The 6,242-nt window shown below is 34.9% G+C and overlaps 1 protein-coding gene across 2 annotated transcripts in view; it reads left to right on the top strand.

The window, feature by feature from the left end:
• Positions 1 to 6,242, top strand: part of ZPLD1 (zona pellucida like domain containing 1) — a 66,093-nt gene that overhangs the window by 14,233 nt on the left and 45,618 nt on the right. The window lies entirely within an intron of this gene.

Raw genomic sequence — 6,242 nt, 5'->3', positions numbered from 1 at the left:
AGGAGAAAAACAAATACCATATGCTAACACATATATATATAGAATCTAAAAAAAAAAATGTTTCTGAAGAACCTAGGGCCAGGACAGGAGTAAAGACACAGACATAGAGAATGGACTTGAGGACACGGGGATGGGGAGGGGTAAGCTGGGACGAAGTGAGAGGGTGGCATGGACATATGTACACTACCAAATGTAAAATAGATAGCTAGTGAGAAGCAGCCACACAGCACAGGGAGATCAGCTCCGTGCTTTGTGTCCACCTAGAGGGGTGGGATAGGGAGGGTGGGAGGGAGACGCAAGAGGGAGGAGATATGGGGATATATGTTTATGTATAGCTGATTCACTTTGTTATACAGCAGAAACTAGCACACCATTGTAAAGCAATTATACTCCAATAAAGATGTTAAAAATTAAAAAAAAAAATAAATGAAGGAGAAACAGGACTATGCAGGGCATGAACACTAGGACAGGAAAGCATTTCACAGGGTGTGTAAATAGCGTTGCAAATTTTACAAAGAATTCCAGTAGTGTGAGGAAAAAAAGAGGTTGTTGGGTTTGGTCATTAGAGGATTCCTAGTACAAATAGAAGAGTAATTTCAGGAGAAAGACAGGAAAAAAGCAAAATCCCAGGGGGAGAGTGGACAAAAGTTAATGAACTAGAGAGTTAGAATGTACTAATCTTTGAAACAAGTTTCAAAGTAAAGAGAAGAGCAGTACGGCAATACCTTTGTAGTCTGAGAAGGAGATTATAGGGGAGGGGAAGTAGCCAAATAAAAGGAAAACTTGAATTGTATGACAGGTGTCAGTTCTAACCACCTAGCCTTCAATTATCTCTTTGTAGAATTTTGGAATAGGAAATGTCTCAAATATTCTAGGTTATGACCTTGGCTTCCATTTCTCCAATTTTCCCTTTTAGCTGTTATAACTACCTAGAACCTTTAAGCACAGTTCCCTTGACATGATGCTGCAACCTCCACCCAGGCCTTAAGTAAGGGGGCATTGCACTTTTTTCACATGCCTATAGGCCACATGGGTGAATCAGTCTATTAAGATGTTGGAGTAACTAAAGAAAAAAAAAAGGAAAAATTATGTAAATAAAATAAAAAGTAGTAATTATTCTATACATTAGCTACTTAAAAAAATACTTATTGCCCTGGCATTGGTGAGGGTATTTTGTCCATTTATCATCATGTGGTCCTAAATGGCCTTAGTAGGGAATTCTCATCTGTTTGGTCTTTAGGTAGCATCACTGCCCTTGTTGTGTCCACCATGGCTGTCATATCTCACACCTTCTCTGTGGACTTTAGTACAAACTCTAGATTTCCAGACTCTTCAGTCTTCCAACGCTGGCTCTTAAAGTTAAGGTCCAGATGTTTGAGAACCAAAATCTTCTTGGTCTCTAGTAGTCAAAAACCATGGATCTTTATAAAGCAGAAACTAACACACCATTGTAAAGCAATTATACTCCAATAAAGATGTTAAAAACAAACAAACAAAAAACCATGGATCTTTATGCAATTTTCTCTACTTTGAGTTAAAATAAGGCTGCTTGGAAGTCAGAATTAGGCAATATTTTTCTTTTAATATAGGTTCTATTCTCATCTTCCTAAAAGGATCAAGAGCTGTGGGACAACAGAAGTGATCAGGAGGAAACTCATTCAAAATATTGTTATATTACTCAGGAATCCCACATAAAGATGGGCAATTTAGGGAATTTCCAGGGTAATTTTGACTATATGAGCTAGCTATAGATCCTGACTGCTCAGTAGAATGCTATCCCTCTGAATGTGTTAGAAACATCCTCCTGTCAATACGTATTATACTTTCCTGAGGCACTCTTCATTTTCTTTCATAGCGCTTACCAAATATATATTTAAGTATATTTTAATGTATGCCATTATTAATGACTTTTCCTCTCTCTAGTTTTTAAACTCCATGAGGGTAAGGACCATGTTTGTTTTGCTCATCACTGGATTGATTCCAAGTGCCCTGAGTCTAATACTTAGAAATTGCTCATAAAAATTTGTGGAATGAATAAATAAATGAATGGATTAACCGAGGAATATCAAATAGTGGAGTACTAATAGAAAGGGGCTCTTGTGTTCTTAGGTAAGAGTTGACCAAAGTATGAAGTTATCTTTATTGTTATTGGTACCCATGCAAAAACCTTTGATTTTTGGAGGTGGGTTGATATCCAGCCAGAATATATCAGCATGGTGTCTCTTTTGATTGGCTGATTCCTGTGCTATGCCTGCTGATATGTATTTTGTACGCCATCTCTATTGAGAAATATTTTCATTCTGACATGATCACACTAATAGGCAATTGTTTAATTAATTAGAGGGAAATGGGCATTTAAGATAAGTAAATTATCACTTTATTATTAATTTGTTATCACTGTACTTCATGAAAGGATGAAGGAAGTCAATATACTAATATATCTTCAAAGATACTTCAGAAGAATAAAATGTACACATATCTTGAAAATGAATGTGGTAAATTATTTTAAAAAGCTTTTAGAGTGACTTAGTTCAATCTGTAAGTACCCCAAAAACTAAGGTGCTAGAATAAATGTTCTAAACGAAACACTGTAGATCATTTAAATGCTATAGATTACTTGAGAAAACCCTCAACAGAAAGACAGGTGAGAAATGCGGGGAAAGGGAAATAAATGAGCACTCACTTTGTGTCAGAGAAAATTGGAGTAGATTTTACTCTTAGAAACAACCTTTAGAATTCATATTTCCTCATAGTATACATCACTATTTTTAGAGTCATAAAATTTCTGAATGTCTTCTTGATGACTAAGCCTGTTTCCTTCTCTGTTTGAGGCATTATTCTGAAAGTACACGGTGTGTTTTATTCTTTGTTTATTAGCAAGACAAGGACATTCTATGTTAAAGAATGTGTATGTACATAATAATGGATATTTCTGATGAAAATTTTATATTTTCATTTTCCTTTTAATATATAGTTGCCTCTAATGTCCCAGTGCAAACACAGAAATAAAGAACATAGAGCTTCAGTCTAGACACCCGATCAAAAAACAGATTTCTTCATTAAATAGTCATTGTCTCCAGCATGGTAAAACTGGTGATTTTGGAGGGTGAGCTAATACGTCCTTTTCCTAGAGGCAAGACCATGTAACACCGTGAGACTTGACTGAGCAAGACAGCTGCCTACCTGTACGACTTCAGTGCCTTTTTGCCCCAGATCTTACCTGGGTCCTATTGGTTCCTTTGAAGGCTGAAGTAGGGCTTTATTCTTTTAACTTAAATTTTGATCACTATTTAAATACCTACATTTCTTCTCCTCCCCTTCCCTGGGAACTCTTCAAACTATTTGCAGTCATTTAAAGCTTAATGAACTGTTTCTGAACTCTTCTGAGAAGCAGGCTTGGGTGGGTCATACAGAAGCACCAGGAAAGAGGTTAAGCCCCCTGTAGGGGACAGCAAGTCTGTGCAGAGTAGCAGGTCAGTAAATGCACAGGAGGGCTGAGAATGAGAGGATTAGGGTGATCACTGATGCCTAAGAGCCCATTCCATATTTTTGCGAATCTGTATGATTAAACAATTTGCTTTAGTTTACTAAAAAAAAATGCATGTCTAAGATTGACAATTAAATATTTGAAGAAATTATTTTTGGTTTGAATTTTCTATTTTTTCTTCCCAACTAGAAGAGTATCATACACAGTGGCCCATATGAAGGTAATAAAATTAAAGAAATATGAACTTTTGATGAATTGTTTCTGCAAAAGTTATTTCTCGAGAGTAGGTAAAAGCACTTTTGAACAGATTCACTTTTTCTCAGGTCACAGGGGTGCTGTTTAATAAATTACTTTTCTTGGGTACTAAGAGCCAACTTTATTCATCTGAAAAGGCTAATGTGGCTGTTCAAAGTGTCCAAGTTATTCCCAGAGAATAATTTATGCACTGAAAATCTGTTTTATTTGGGAAATGCCTAAAGAGAAAAAAAAAAGTGCAGTACAAATTAAACACAGGTAGATGTGGTAGTTCATAAATGAAGTTGTTTTTTTCCCTCCGAGCTTCATTTATATGGACTGATTTATATCCCTGACCATTTAAAATTTCAAAACTTCCTCTCCTCCACCCCAGAATTTCCTATCATTCCTTTTACTTTTTCTCCATAGCACTAATTGTAAATATACTCTGTATTCCACTTATAGATTTCATTTTCTTCTGACTTCCCTCACTAGAATGTAAGTTCTATGCAAATAATTTTTTCTGATTTCATTACCTCAGCTCCCCTGGACACTACCAGGCACGTGTAAGCATTCAATAATATTTGATAAATGAATGTAGGAATAAATCAATATTGATTAAATTTACCAAGTAATCGCCAAATTTCCATTTGATGTACTGTTGTAAGGATCATTTTCTGGAAGGTAATGCCATATAATAGTTGAGGGTGGTTTCTGGAGTCATTGTGCGTTGAATCTTTTTTTTTCTTTTTTTAAAAAATTTTTATTGGAGTATAGTTGCTTTACAATGTTGTGTTAGTTTCCGCTGTACAGCAAAGTGAATCAGCTATACGTATACTTATATCCCCTCTTTTTTGGATTTCCTTCCCATTTAGGTCACCACAAAGCATTGGGTAGAGTTCCCTGTGCTATACAGTAGGTTCTCATTAGTTATTTATTTTATACATAGTAGTGTATATATGTCAATTCCAATCTCCCAATTCATCCCATTCCCCCTTTCCCCCCTGGGTGTCCATACATTTGTTCTCTATGGCTGTGTCTCTACTTCTGCTTTACAAATAGGTTCATCTGTAGCATTTTTCTAGATTCCACATATATGTATTAATATACAATATTTGTTTTTCTCTTTCTGACTTACTTCATGCTGTATGACAGTCTCGAGGTCCATCCATGTCTCTGCAAATGGCACAATTGTGTTCCTTCTTATGGCTGAGTAATATTCCATTGTATATATGTATCACATCTTCTTTATCCATTCCTCTGTTGATGGACATTCTTCCATGACCTGGCTATTGTACATGGTACTGCAATGAACACTGGGGTGCATGTATCTCTTTGAATTATGGTTTTCTCTGGGTATATGCCCAGGAGTGGGATTTCTGGATCATATGGTATGTACATTGAATCTTAATTCTCATACTGGTCATCTGTTTAACCTTGGGCAAATTCCCTAACATTTCTGTGCCTCAGTTTTTTCATCCTCAAGATAAGGAGAATAATTTACCTGTATCATGGTTAGAAAACATACTTAGAAAATATAGTTAGAAAAGTGCTTAAAAAAACATTCTGGTGCATAATCAGCCCTTAACAGTCACTGGCAGTATCAGTAAATCAATTTGTGAAAATAATAATATTTTTTATGCACTCTGCCTAAGTGAAATAAAGTCATGACAATTATGTAGATATTAAAAATATTTTGCCTCAATCATCTGAAGCATTTAGCTCAAAGCATATTTTAAGAATTCATTATTAATATAATTTACTTTCTGAAAATTAACAAGACATTAATTTTATTTATTTGACAAACTCCAATTAAGTCGAACGGAGTATTACAATAATTCCAAAGATCAAGCTTAGTTTTCAATTCTTCTCTGTTATTTACTAGGTCTGTGACCCTGGGCAAGTCAATTAAAAACCTTGGCTTCAGTTTCCACATTTGTAACATGGGCAAAATTAAATCTATGTTAGTAGTTGAATATTAAACATAGCACAGAATCTGGCACATAACAGATCTTAATAAAAGGAGGGTCAAAAAATGATTATTAAATGTATAAAATCTAGAGAACAGTGTGACAGAACTATCTCAATTTATATAAAACTGGTGAGAATTAAAAGTGAAATTATGTTTTTCTGACTCCAAGTTCAATCTTAAGCAAATAAATTAGAAATTCATATTTTAGAAGAAGTTATTTTAAAATGAGAACTTAATATGAGAAATATTGACATTTGATAGCAAGTCACTCAGCATATGACTTCCTTTGTATCGCTAAGTATAAAACACAGAGCCTCTTAATACCAGTTTAAGAGATGCAAGTGTCTCTTTAAAATCAACACTTCTGAATTCCTTAAAATTCAGTGTTATACATAAAATCTCTCCCTCCCCTCTCCCAATCAATTTAAATTTATGGAGGTACTGAGTTAAGAAAGATGTACAAAAACCTTGTGATACATGTCTTCAGGGTCATTGTTATCTAAGAATGTGTTACTAATGTTTTGTAATATTGACCATGTCACACAGTCT

This window comes from Physeter macrocephalus, chromosome 1 (genome assembly GCF_002837175.3).
Source record: "Physeter macrocephalus isolate SW-GA chromosome 1, ASM283717v5, whole genome shotgun sequence".
In the NCBI taxonomy this organism is placed as follows: Eukaryota; Metazoa; Chordata; class Mammalia; order Artiodactyla; family Physeteridae; genus Physeter; species Physeter macrocephalus.
This window is presented reverse-complemented; position numbering and strand designations above follow the sequence as displayed.